Below are 13,921 nucleotides of genomic sequence, written 5' to 3'. Positions count from 1 at the left end.
GTAAAAGAGACGAGGAAAAGTTTAAAAAGCCCTGTTCTACAGCGCCTTTGCACAGGTCATTCTTGTTTTCTATACTTGTCTTCGTCTCTTTTGCGCTTTTTAACCTTTTACAAAGTGGAAGTTCGAACATTTGAGTGGAAGGTCTAGAGAAGCGTAATCATGCAGAAAATTGCTGTGGTAGATGATTGAACGAGATACGAAATTTATACCGAGATTCAATGCAATGGATGCAAATGTTTTTAGGCTATAGGTGGCGAAAACAACTACCTGACTCAAAAGGTATAGCCAATACCATCCAACCATCCATTCTACCATCGTATATGATATAAGCTTGCTGGAAGTGTGCTCTGGTCATTCAACGATGCGTCTAAAGAAGGAGCGGACTGGAAGGGACATTACTGAAGTGGCAGCCCGGCGGGGCTCGGCGTGATCGTCGTGATCGTCGTGCCAATGAGACGCACGAAAAGAGAGAACAGCGTTTGACTAGCGGCAGAGAACAAATAAGGTGGGCTATAAAAGAATGGTGAACTGGGCTAGTTGGTAAGCATTATACATGGTTAAAGTCAGCGAGCAACGCGAAGAAGCTGTAGAAGAATACAGATCATGTATTCTTCTACAGTTTCCTCACGTTGCTCGCGGACTTTAACCATGTATAAGGCGGGTTAGTTCTTTTACGACCAAGGGCTGAGTAAGGGAACGAGCTTCGTCTCAATTTAATCGGAGGAATATATGGCCTCCATAGAAGAAATGTGAAATGCTGTCGTATTTCGACGTAGTCTGCGGCAAAACACTGCAAAAACAGTCTTTTTTTATTTATTTTTTAGCCCGTTTTGTAGTCGTTGGTTGACCCGGGGCAGGCGGCACTGTCTGGACCCGGGGCAGGCGGTTCTGACCCGGGGCAGGCGGCACTTCGTGGTCGGCGGTTCTGAACACAGCGCCCTCTGCCCCCCGCTCTCCTCCGGCTGTCAGTCGTAGCTTTCTCGGACGAGATTATTCGCGATGTCCGCTCGTAAGTTTTCCTTCCTCCCCCTCAGGGAATCGACTAGTGAGTAGGACTCGAAAGGCGCTGTCACTCCGGATTATTATTGTCTGGGTATTCTGGCGGGTGGCGCTGGAACTGGGACGCTACAACCAGTGCATAGGAGCCATAATTAAGGAGTGTGCTAAAAAAAATAAGTAGATGTTTAAAAAATATATTTTTTATACGACCTATATCCCGTAATATCATATGAAAGAAACACGTGACAAAAGAGGATGAACTGGCGGTCGCTTGTCCATGCAAACTGTGTCGCGCTGTGTATGTATACTCAAGAGCAACGCTAACTGAAGATAGCTTGGGTTGATGAATCTCGTATGGACAGATTGTATACAGCGGACTATCTTCAGGTGCACTTTCGCTTCTCCAGATCGAGAGTGCCGCCCTCGATGGCGCTTCGACATTTAAGAGCTCCATAGAAGGCACAGTTGCGGCGAGGCTAGAGAGACGTGCTGCCTCCCCGTCGCTGTTGGATATAATGGATGTTATATTTACTGACAAGTCGGAACACTCGTGGCTTTTGGGCTGTTCCCTAGACGCTGCGTAAGGTCAGACTATTAGAGCATATTTTGACGCGTGTGACGTCTTATAGGCTAAAGACTGGTTCGCAGATTTGCATTGGCTGCGTAGCGCTTCGTCTCGTTCCGCTACGACACATGATAATTAAATGATTTCGTTGGTTGTATACACACAATTCGGGTGCCCAAAGCACCCGTAAATGTGCACATTTCGTAGTTTTGTCTGGAAACCATTCTATCATTTCAGTTGCGGCAGGGCCCGCTTCGATACATCCCCATGATTGCCGGTTACCGATTACCTATGAGATTACTTACTTCGGTGCCTCCCTCTTGCGGTCTCTATCTGTTACGTCTAGACAGGAAATATTGATTGGCAGCGGCGATTTCGATGTTGTGTGTAAAGAGCGGCGGTGAAAGCCTGTAGTCATCGCGTCGACATTCTGACATTCCTCTAAGTATATAGACCGCATCCTACTCAAGACGTCGTAGATAGCGTTTGTCCAGTCGAGGAAGGTCGAACACGCGATCGTATTTTTGAAGCGGACATGTTTTGGGATCGCAAATGGCAAGCCCGCGGGTCGCATCTGGCTGTGCGCCGGAGGCTGCCCCGTTTTGTCGCTGTTGTTGACAGCCCGACATTTGTGCGGACGCGCTCGAAGGCTCGAGGATTTTCAGTGCGAGCTCTCTCTCTCTCTCTCTCTCTCTCTCTCTCTCTCTCTCTCTCTCTCTATATATATATATATATATATATATATATATATATATATATATATATATATATATATATATATATATAAATTTGACGCGAAGCGAGAAAAGATACGCACCCGGTGTCACCGAGACGCCTAAACTCTGGAGGCTTTCTTTACTTAGCGTCGCGCGCACATGCGTGACAGCGCGGCGTCGCAACTTCTTTGCGCCTATATGTATACATGTACATCCACATTTACCAAGCTCCGTTTATTTTGTTCGTTTCGGCACGTATGCGGTTCGCTTTTCTAAGCTGATCGATGGACTGCCTCCTTGTTTTGTCTTTGGGTGAACTTTTTTTTTTCTTCTTTTTCATGAATTTGTCATTTTTATTTGTTATGTGTTCTTCAGTTGTTCTTGCATAGCAGTCTTTATTTTAACGTATAGACCCTTTTCGTGTTTACAAATATAAATCGTCTCTTGCCTCCCGGGAGTCTTCCGGTTGCTTCATTTAGATTGGCGTTCCGAGCTTTTTATGCCACAATTGCTAGGACGCTTATATGTGCAACAGAAAGGACGAAGTTGGAGATTTAGCTAGGCTCTTCTGCCGCAGTATTCGACGTATACAAGGTGGGCGATCGGTCGTCTTATATTGTTCTTTTTTCTGATGCCTGAGTTCATATTATGTAACAGTTTTTTTTTGTTTTGTTAGTTTTTATGGAGTAAACAAGCTGAAAACGAGACATGTCCAGCATTCAAAATAGAAAGCACTCTTGACTTTCAAGATATTGTCGCGGATGGAAAAAGCTCGACGAGCGTAAACCGAAAATAAAGGTATAATAAACAAACTTGTGCCAGAAAAAAAGAAAAAAAAAAAAAAAAGAAAAGAATGAGCGTCGAAACAGCTGCAGCGAACGTCGTCGCGTGACAGCTTGCTAAAGCGACAGTGAGCGCGTCGCCAAGGCAATAAGGCGAGACTGACTCGGAAAGGTCATTCTGGCCTCCTTATCTTTCGCACTCGGGGTGAGACTAAACTCGAATCTTCTAGGTGTACGGAGAAGCGTTCCTTCTCGGTCATGCACGCGGCGATAGTCTCAAGCCTTTTCTGGGCTGGACGGTATATTTTACGTTTAAAATTATTTGAGAATGAGAAAGCAAGCGAGTTGCCCCAAACAACCAATATCAAAGTTGCCCAAAAGTCCAGTTTCGGAAGATTCAGACTCAAGTTGAGTATCAAGGCCCTCCTGATATAGAAATTTTTATCGGAATAAAGTTTAGATTTAAACTTTTTTTTTATGTTGAGCATTGGCGTAATTAATTTTAGTGGTACCGTACTGTGCCTTCACTGCACAGCAGGCTGGCGCCGCTGGTAATTAGAGACATCCCACATGCCCTTTTCAACCACTACTTATTCTACAACAACGCAGGGCCCAAACGCAATGCGCTTGGGGCACGAAGGCATGTGGGGCTGCTCGAATTACCAGCGGCGCGTGTGTGTTGTGCAGTGAATGCACTGTACGGTACCACGAAAATTGGGTGCGCCGGTACTCAACTCCAGTTTTTTTTTCCTCGCTTGAAACAGGATTTATTTTGATAGCGTATTCTTAGCTACAATGTACGAAGCTGATGTACTTAATGAGCGGTGAACCTCTATGCTTAAATTGGGATATGACTCTTCAGCAAAAAGAGTTTTGGGCACGTTTGAGATTCGTTTTTTGGGAGACTCGTTTGTTTTATTGTTCTCAAATAATTTTAAGCGTAAAGTATGGCAACAGCCCAGCCCGGATAATGTTTTAAAATATCTTCAAGGTCAACGCTGCTTTCTGTTTTAAATGCTGGACATGTCTCGTTTTTTGCTTGTTTACTCCATAAAATCCAACGCGGAAAGCGGGTACTTGATTCGAATTCTGCCATCACACGAAAGAAACAATCGCAGCAGAGTATGTAAATACAACTTACCTATCCTATTTTAATCACTTAAAATTTTCATTTTTTTTTATATTGTGCCTAGTTCGGCTTTGTTCAGAAATTTCAGAAAGCACTCATGTGATCAAATTCTTTTCTATCAAAATATTTCGGCAAAAGTCCACTTCGCATCTAACAAACAAGTACGATTTTTTTTTTTTTTTTTTTGGAAGAAATTGGCAATGGTCAGTTTCACCGCCTGGGACGTTTTTCATGGAATGGCCCAACGTCGTGGCGTGAGGTAGTCTGGGATCGGGTTCTTTTTCCGGCGTCGCGGAACATGACGGTAAACGCCCTTGCGTGTCAGGAATCGAATCATTCGCGCATGCGCCGTTGGATAACTACCGCCACTGTCCTAGCGGGCTGTCAGAAACATAAGAAACATGAGCTTGCGCGCTTCTGAATGTTGTAACATACTTCGTACATTTCTGTTACACGAATGAATTCACGTTACGATCATTTTTCGCGAAAGTTTCGGCTCGAATTTGGGCTTGTTTCCTCCGAGTCGTTAGTCAGAAGTGTTGGGTTTTATTCGTTCGTCTGGCGTTGCCCGCGGGTCACGTGCTGACTGACCCAAGTATACGAAACTAATAGCCCGGCCGGTTGGTGTGGGACCATTTCACGTCTGCTAATGAGGTCTCTCCAGTGCAATTAAGCGCAAAAACCTTTTTTTTTTTGTTCGCATCTTTTTTTTTTTTTTTTTTGGTCTCGTTTTCGCTGTCGTTACCACACCGGCGAATTCCTCCGCTCTAACTCCGGCAAAGAGGCTCGTATCGTGAATTAATAACCGTAACGGTGTCTGCTGCGCACGAACATGGCGGTGGGGAGGGTGGGGAGCGAAACTCCCCTGGCTGCGTCTCGGACGTGGCGGATTGTCTAACGAGGGAGTTCTCGTGGCATTTCCCCCCCCCCTTTTTTTTTTCTTTCTTGGTGGTAATGGGGGGGAATTGCCGCATTCTTCTAGGACGACTCGCGCGCAACGATGCGAAATGAAATCGTCAACCGATTCCCTGTCGCTTTCAAACTGCTCCCTAAAGGGAAGGCGAGCACGTGCAGCGCGTGTACCTACGTTCCCAGCATTCTCTTTGATGCTTGGGTAATTTAGCGAAAGGTCTATTGTCTGTACACCCTTCCATGAAACTGTCGTTTTCTTTTTCTTCTGGTTTTGTTTTTTGGATGCAGACTAAAGGTCCAATCATCTCGCACAGCCCCATCCACTCGACGGAAAACGAATTCCCTACGGTAGTTGTCGGGATGTTTCGGATGACCAGCGTAAGGCACGCGTTTGTTGCCTTGCGCCGTGCTTTGACTTCGCGTGCTAGCTCGAGGCTCGTGAGACCCCTGTCACGGAAGCTAAGAAGCTGTGGCTGGACGCGGGACAACTGGAAGACCTCTCTGTCGTTCTCATCCTGCATGGCACATTAATACTTTAGACCCATCTTGTTGTAAAAAAAAAAAAAAAAAATTAAACTTTGGTCTAAAAACATGCTTTTCGTCTAAGGTTTGTCAAATTATGAGGCGCTGGACAAAAAACAACCTTCTGCGTAGGCCTTATTTCGAACTCTTTTTCTTTGCGTTCCGCTCATTTAAAAGCATGCGGGAAGGGCCTCAGCACGCACCTCGTATCACTGCGCCGCAGTGTCTTTCCCCAGCGTAAAGGACGTCTGCTTTCATCGCCGTCACCGTGGCAACGAACGCCGATTTTCCGAACTCCGTCTGCTAGCCAAAGTTTAATAGTTTTGTAATGAGCAGCCGGGGGTGGTGATTAACACGCTCCCCAGTGATACACGCGCCGTCCGAAAAAGTAATTTGGCGTTCCTTGCCATGGTGACGGCGATGAAAGCAGACGACCTTTATGCTGCGGAAGAACACTGCGGCGCAGCGATACAAAAAGCGAGCTGAGGCCCTTCCCGTATGCTTTTCAATGGGCGGAAAGCGAACAAAAAGACTTCGAAAGAAGGAATTAACGCAGAAGGTTGGTTTTCTACAGAGCCTCATGATTTGACTTGCCTATGCTTTTGACCATCCCGCGCTCTGTTTTCTTTTTCTTTTCTTTTTTTATCCAATACATGGGTCTAAAGTATCAAACTGCCTCCTGTATTGCAAACAGGACCGCTAGCCGCCGCCATGTCTGTCCACGTGCGAGCAAGCACATGCAACGTACCTTTAGCTAAATTACCCAAGCATCAAAGAGAATGCTGGGAACGTAGGTACACGCGCTGCACGCGCTCGCCTCCCCTATACAAAATAATTGAATTAAAGGACTAAAATAACGCGTTTGCGGAACGCGCGTGCGAAGTGACATTTGTTTTAGATTTTCGCTTTCGGACAGTTACAGCTGTAGATGACAGCACGCGCAGCGCGTGTACCTACGTTCCCGGCATTCTCTTTGATGCTCGGGTAATTCGGCCAAAAGGTATATTAATACTCTGTCGAAACCACGTTCACGCGCACGCTCCGTGTGCTGGTGCCTCATGGGCACCAGCACAGCTAGTGCTCATGGGACACGAGTCGGGGCGCTAAGCTTGCAATATACCTTTTTTCCGAATTACCCGAGCATCAAAAGGAATGCCGGAAATGTAGGTACACGCGCTGCGCGTGCTGGCGTCTTCAGCTCTAACTGTTCGACAGCAAAAATCTAAAACAAATGGTGCTTCGCAAGCTCTTTCCACGGGCGCTTCATTTAGGTTATTGGCTTCGAATCTTTTCTATAAGGGACATTCACTGGACGCCATATTTGGGGCCGGTGTTTAGAGCACATGCTCAGAACGAGTTCACATGAATAGACCGCTAAGACCGGCCGTCTTAATGGTGCGGGACGCACGTTGCAAAAGAACTGTGGAAGCTTGCCTTGGAGCACGCGCTCAGCATTCGCGCACACAGCTATGACCGCCATTGAATACTCCCTATAGGGAAGGTGAGCGCGTGCAGCGCGTGTACCTACCTTCCCAACATTCTGTTTGATGCATGGGTTTATTTAGCGAAATACACTCTTCCATAAAAGCGTACGAGGGCGCGTTCATGGCTGTACTGTAAACAGTGGAAACCTGCATACTAGCGAGATGTTATTTTTTTTTTCTTAAAATGGTGAGACAAGTTTTCACACACACACACAAACACACACACACAAAAAAAAACTTCGCTTATTTATTTATTTGCAATATTTGCGGCCCTTTCGGGCTGTCCTAGAAGTGTATTAGAAAGAGGAAACACAAAACACAAGAATCACCAGCAAAGTACAGTCGTTATTTGAAAGTTGTTCCCGCTCAGTGGGAACGTGCACGCGAAGCACACTGACAACCGTCTAAAGATTAACATCGAAGCCATTCCGCTTCTCGGTTTACTTTGCCGGGGAAGAATACTTCAGAACACGTACAAATGCTGGTTTTCGCACCTAAGTCATTGTTAACTCTGGAAGACCTTGTTTCAAAAAGTTTTACCTGATCACTCGAATTGATATTGTAGTTTCTATAATGTAATGGAAGAAACCGCCATTTTTTTTTTTTTCGCAGTGCGAAGTTTGGCAGTTGAGATTTTTAGAAGTAATAAACCAATGCAATACTCATCCACACCTGCTTCCTTTACCCGTTCCTTTTCAACCCCCTCCCCCTTCCCTTTCCTCTTCCTTCAATAATTCTGCCACAGATTCAGTGCGACGGTATACTTACAATACACGACTCTGACTGCTAGCCGTTCAGTAGGCTCAAGGTGATTCGTTTGGTACTGCACGTATCCCAGATTACATTTGCATATTCCAGGGACGAGCCGATTAAGGAGTTATGAGCTCCGATTCCAGGTGCAGGTGTATATTTTACTACGTTTCAAGTGGGAAGTCTCCTCCGTGCAAGGACTCTTACTGCTTTGGGGCGGACCAGAAAGGAGTTGGCGCAGATTAAGTTAGAGGCCCCACGAACAGAGAAGGGCGGGGTGTGCTGAAAAATTTGCATGTATGTCGGCCTTCGTTTTTGTCTCTTCATGTCTTTGTTTTTTCATGGTGAGTTGGTGAGGATTTTGTTGACGGCGGTGACCCATCTGTGCATTGACTCGAGAAAAACAAAAAGTGGCGTTGAGTCTTGTTTAAAAGCAGATGGATGTCCGTTTTAATAAGCTAATTACCAAAGACCCATATAATTTACCTCTTCGATCATGTCCCAATAAACTTGAAGCTGCAAAAAAAAAAAAAAAAGAGTTTGGACGATGGTTTTAGCAGATCCGCACGGTGGTGGTAGTCCGAGACAACTTTAAGCCTGATTCGATTATTCACACCCGCGAGGACACTGGCAACACATACGTCGGAATAACAATAAATAAAAAAAGAAAGCAAAGTTTAATTTAGCTCGGCTGTCAGCGGACGACGGGCGATCAGTGATTCGGTGGCCGGCGTTGGTCCCACGCTTTCGGCAGGTTTGGAAACTCTTGAACCGGGGCTTTGCACCCATCGAGAGTTAGATCCTTCGAAGCCCCCGACGCTTGAACCGAGTAATCGAATTTGACTTAATCCCGCCGGCGCGCCCACCCGCCGCCCGTCCAATAACGACCCCTGCTGATCGGGTTGACTACCCCGTGCGCTTCCCTTCTCCGTCTTTCTCTCGTTAATCTCTCCCCCTCCCTTCTTTCTTTTCTTTCAGTGTCTTTGTCTCTGTCTACCTTAGTGTCTCTCTCTCCCCTTTCTTTTATTTTCTCGCTCACTTTTTATTTTTCTGTTAATCTTTCATCTCTTTCTATAGGCGTCTGTCTTGCGATCTTATTCCAACATCTAATCTGTCTCGAGCTGGTTTATCTGGGACACTGACTTCGCGAGGCGTCCCTCTAAAACCGGGAAGCATCGCAAGATCGTCATGTTCCAGCGGAACATGAAAATCTTTGAACACGATGTTCCGCTGGAACGTGGTCCAGTGTTTGAAAGCTTTGGCTGGAGTCTCAGTTTAAAGGCTGGTTTTCACACACTTGCGTCGAGTCCGACCGACTCCAACTGCAACGGCTCTCGACGTACGGGTTGCTATGGCAACAGCTGCGCCGGCTTCCACAAAAACGTTTTTGTTTACCCCGTTGTTGCCATAGCAACCCGGCCGTCGCGAGCCGTTGCAGTTGGAGTCGGTCGGACTCGACGCAAGTGTGTGAGCTCGCGTCAGCGTGGCCGCTGCAGTGCGCCTCGCAGCGTCTCACGCTAGCACCCGGCGACGCCAAGACGGTACTCTCGACGAGCGATGACGTCGTGCGCAGGCCTTGTCTTCTACGTGATATTGGTCCCCGTTATTCACGAGGCTGTTTTCAAATCTCCCGATGACTGACCGCTGCCGTGATCTGCTCTCGCGGAGCAAGGAGCTCAATTTTTCTTGGCGGCAGCGCTCAGCGCTAACGAATGACCGCTCGTCGGGTTTGTGTCGATACCGTATAGAAAACGAGGCCCGCGCGTATGACGTCATTGTTACTGGACCCCCGACGCGCCCCGAGCGAAAACAAAACAAGCAGGCCTATAGACCTTTCCAAAAATCGCCTTCTGCGTGCTGCCATCTTTGCCTGCTGGGCTGTGGAACGCCTTCTGAGCATGCGCTGTTGCTCTGCTGTGCGCTAGATCAGACGCTGCGCATGCGTCCACAGCTCAGTGATTTAGCATTTTTAGCCCGGGTGATAAGCGATGGAAAGGTCTATACCTCGACGAGAGTATATACGTCGCAAAGCAGCAGACGCGTGCCTCCGACGTCGCGTTCGTTGGGAGACGCTGCAAGACGGGCCGATGCGAGCTAGGCGGCGCTACTATAGTCGCTGATAGCGTAAGAACGGCAGGCGGGAGTTTCAGTTGTGCAGCTCGAGCTTTCTGCCTTCGAGAGCGCTTCGGCGTCTCGCGAGTCTCGAGTGCGCTCAGCCAAGACACGGCGAAAGGCAAGGAGCGTGCGCTTGAGGCCGGACGCACGAAACCCTGACGTTCTCATCCTTTCAGTGCTTTGAGCGATGACGTTTGGAGGGCGGCGTGCGTCTCGTGTTTCAGGCGGTATTGGCTCTGCTCGCCCTGCAGGAAAACGACGGGGCTGGGCAGGCGTACGGACGGACGGACGGACGGACAGGAAGGTCGGACCGAGTTGGTGGGGTCGCGCGCCTGCCCCGTCGTGTGGACCCGAGGGCGGGAGGGAGCCCTCGGCGCGTCTCGTCGCTTCCAGTGTGGTCGTAATCGATCAGCGGGTAACGGGCCGAGCGTATGCTGCGCCGCTGTCCCGCTCTCGTGCCCTTCTTCTTGCCGGGCCACGTTTTATTGGTCGGATCGGTTGCGTGATTGGGCCGGGGGAGGCCGAGGTAACGGGCTTTCCTTTCTTTATTTTTTTTTGTTCGTTTCGTTGGTTGATCGATCTGCGACCGGTTAGTGCGTGACGTGATACTCCGCTTTGTTAGAAGAAGGAAGGGCCATCACAGCGCCTGTTTTACACTTAACTGCGAAAACACGAATGTGATTCATCGATTGATTACTTTCGTGTCATTGGAAAAATCGTTTCGTTGCGTGAATGTCCCCATATATATATTTTTGCTATTTGCTGGATTAGAAGACCGAGCTTTTCGAGTGTACATAGGAAATTACACTGTTAATGCGAACGACGAGGCTCCGGGTTTTCCTGCGTCTCTCTTAGATTTCTTTTCTGCGCGAAAGGCTATCGTGAGAACTGTGGTTAAGCGGTAGTATTGGAGTCCCGCCAATGCCATCGTCGAGTAAATCTCGGAATAAGCGTCGACGTCGTTTTCATGTTATGTGTGTAGGCAGTTTACGCTGTAAGTTACCTAACGATTTTAACGTGCTTCATTATATTCACTTACAAGATGGCATCTTGAATAGCGCAAAATCGATGTACCGGGAATACGGACGCTGACAGCAAAAAGCACGGTCCATATATATTTGAGCAAGGACTCCTGTTCGTCTATTGTATTTTCGACCGTTCACTGCTGGAGTGGTATGCATGTAGGTCAATCTACGCTGCCATAAAATGAGTGGCCCGATTAAAATTCATGGAATTCTACTCTCAGTTCGAGGACGCTCGAGGAATAGCTGTCTCGCTGAAGAACACGCCAGAGTGGCGTGAGCAGTTCCTGCCAGGTTACATCACGAAACCGCTCGCCGGGAGAACGAACAGTCGGGACCGACCACGCCCTGCTCTTTCTCGTGCCGTTCGTCAAATTGTGCTTTCAAAAAAAAAGAAAAAAAAAAGTAAGCATGATTTTTTTGTTTCGCTTTTTTGTTTTATTTTGGGTCTGCGTTTTTGAGAACACGTCGCGAGGAGACGCAGGTGCCCCGGGCCGCCGACATTGACGTCAGTTTCGTAAAAGCCGCGGATACGAAAATAGCCCCGATTGGACGGACGGACTACTGCGAACCCCTTTTGTCTTTTGCCGCCGTCAAAGCGCTCGTTTGTGGCCTGGGACCTTGGGAAAGTGGCCCGGGGGCCCTTGGAAAGTGACCGGGGCGGGTTCGGACACAGAGGGGAACTGGGGCAACCTTGGCACTCGGGAGCCATGCGCACGACGAAGACGGCGTGCTCGTAAAAAACGGCCGTACTCGGAGCTGCTCGCGCGGGTGATCCACTTTGGGCGGAGTGAAGGGGGACAGACGGGTGCACCTCATAACGCGTTCGACCGCGGCGTACAGAAAAAGGTCGAGGTAATAAAGGAGCGGACGGCAACCGCGGTGAAGACGAACGGGTCGTAAAGGGGGCGGTCAGTTTTCAACTGACAGGGGCGAGTTACCTGGTCGTCGGCTGTCCGCCGCGGGTGACGGACGGTCCTGCCATCCAATTACCGCTTATTACGGACAGCGCTCTCTCTCTCTTTGTGTGTCCCGGTTTCTGTCCCGGTCTCTGTCTCGACCGGACTTCTCTCTCTCTGTCCCGACTAGACTCATTCACTTGCCGGTGCGCGCGCGCCGGCGGCGCCGGGCTTTGAATGAAAGAGTTTGCCGTCGTTAGTCTTCATTAGGCGGCCGAGGCCTTGTTTTCGGGGCGTGCGAGGCTGCGGAGGCACTGAAGGGCCGTCTCAAACATGGCGCTGATTGTGTCTTGAGTCGCCCACTATATGCACGCTGCTTCTGTTAAGTTACGCGGGTAAGTCCAGCATGAAAGCGGACGAGCTGTTTAGGGTTAGGTAGGGGATGCTTCCGAAACATCGGAGAAAGTGGAGACTGTTCGGTTTGTTTTAACCCGGAGTGTATAGGATCGACTCTGCTGCGCTTGCCTTTGACAAATGATGGAGAACTTGGGGTGGCAATCCGTAAAGCACGCGAAGTAAACAGGCGCAATAAGTCGGAACCGGTTACAACGAAGTCGGTTATAACGAAATAGCGGCTACAGCGAAGCGATCACGATTTCCCATTCCCTTTTGCACTTCGCTATAACCGAACTCGGTTATAACGAAATAGCCGATATAGCGAAGTGATTTCCGATTCCCGTTGACTTCGTTATAACCGGCCTCGAGCGTTCCAATATTCGCCATCTGCAGCCGGCCATCTTTGTCTCTGCGGAACGCATTCTGAGCGTGCGCGGTAGCTCTGTTCTGCGGAATCTCGGACGCCCCGCATGCGTCCACACCTCAGTGACTAGGCACTTTTGGCGTGGGAGCTAAGCGCTGGAAAGGTGTATGCGGCGAGCAAGTCTTCCGAAAGGCATCTTTGTGGTACATCAGAATGCCTTTGACGAGCACGCCAATCGGAGGGCACCGCGGAGAATTGGCGCAGGGAAGGCGCAATGACGAAGCAACCAAGCGCGCACCGTCATTGTACGAGGTCGTGGGGGGACAAAAGCTCGTGGGCGTGTTAGGAGCAGACGAACTTGTGCACGTTTTCCACATGGGCGCAGCCATCTTGGATGTCGTCACACTTTGGTGTGCGGTACAACGTCGCATTGATCTCTCCACGCTGCTGGAAGGTGTTTACGAAAAACGCGTGATTGTCGCACGTTCTTGTTTTGCCTCACCGATATTTTCTCGCATATTCCAGATTGAAGTCTTTTATTATTTTTCGTCTCTCATGCCGGATACGCCTATTAGGTGGCTGGGGACGAGAGTAAACGATCCGAATCTTAGTTCGAAATGTGAGCCCTTGCCCGAATTATACCTATCGCTTTCTGACAGTTTATGAAGGCGTTTGAACTTGACGCGCGTCCGTCGAACTTGACGCGCGTCACGTGAGGGAGGTAGTGACGGCGATTTGTTCTGCAAGCAGTTCGCCCACGCCATCACATATATATATATAGATATAATTTTTTTTTTGTTACAGCATATGCAGAAACCTCAGTGACATTGACAAAGATGTGGAAAGGAGTCGCGGAGTCAGCGCGATACGACGGCGCGCTGCTTCGAGGATCAAATTGGGCAATAACTCAAACCGCTGACTGAAGGCACTCCAAAATCTGCTCGCGCGCACTCTTCCTTCGTGCTTTTTTTTTTTTTTTTTTTCCTTTTAGAATTAATGCTTTTACCCGTTTCTTGACACTTTCGCGTTCTTTTAAAGAGCTCATTTTGATTTTATACTTTTTATGCCGGTATTACGCTTCCTATTTGCTCGCGCGCCTCTTGCTTTTGATCATTCCCGCGCTGACGCCGTCTTGGAGAAAATGTCCCGGTAGCAAGCTTGAAGAGTTACCGAAACATCGCGAACAACGAGATCTGTTTGTTTCGTTAGATTTCTCTTCTTTTGTCCTCTCTATCTTCTTTATTTTTCCCCCTATTTGTCTTTCCA

At 48.4% G+C, this 13,921-nt stretch overlaps 1 protein-coding gene across 50 annotated transcripts in view; it reads left to right on the top strand.

Moving 5' to 3' along the window:
* LOC8025394 (calcium/calmodulin-dependent protein kinase type II delta chain) overlaps nucleotides 1-13,921 on the top strand; it is a 183,738-nt gene that overhangs the window by 127,903 nt on the left and 41,914 nt on the right. The gene's annotated exons all lie outside the window — the stretch shown is intronic.

Source organism: Ixodes scapularis, unplaced genomic scaffold (genome assembly GCF_016920785.2).
Source record: "Ixodes scapularis isolate PalLabHiFi unplaced genomic scaffold, ASM1692078v2 PGA_scaffold3__209_contigs__length_174095766, whole genome shotgun sequence".
Lineage (NCBI taxonomy): Eukaryota > Metazoa > Arthropoda > Arachnida > Ixodida > Ixodidae > Ixodes > Ixodes scapularis.
Note: the sequence above shows the minus strand (reverse complement) of the source record. Positions and strands in the feature narration are given on the sequence as shown.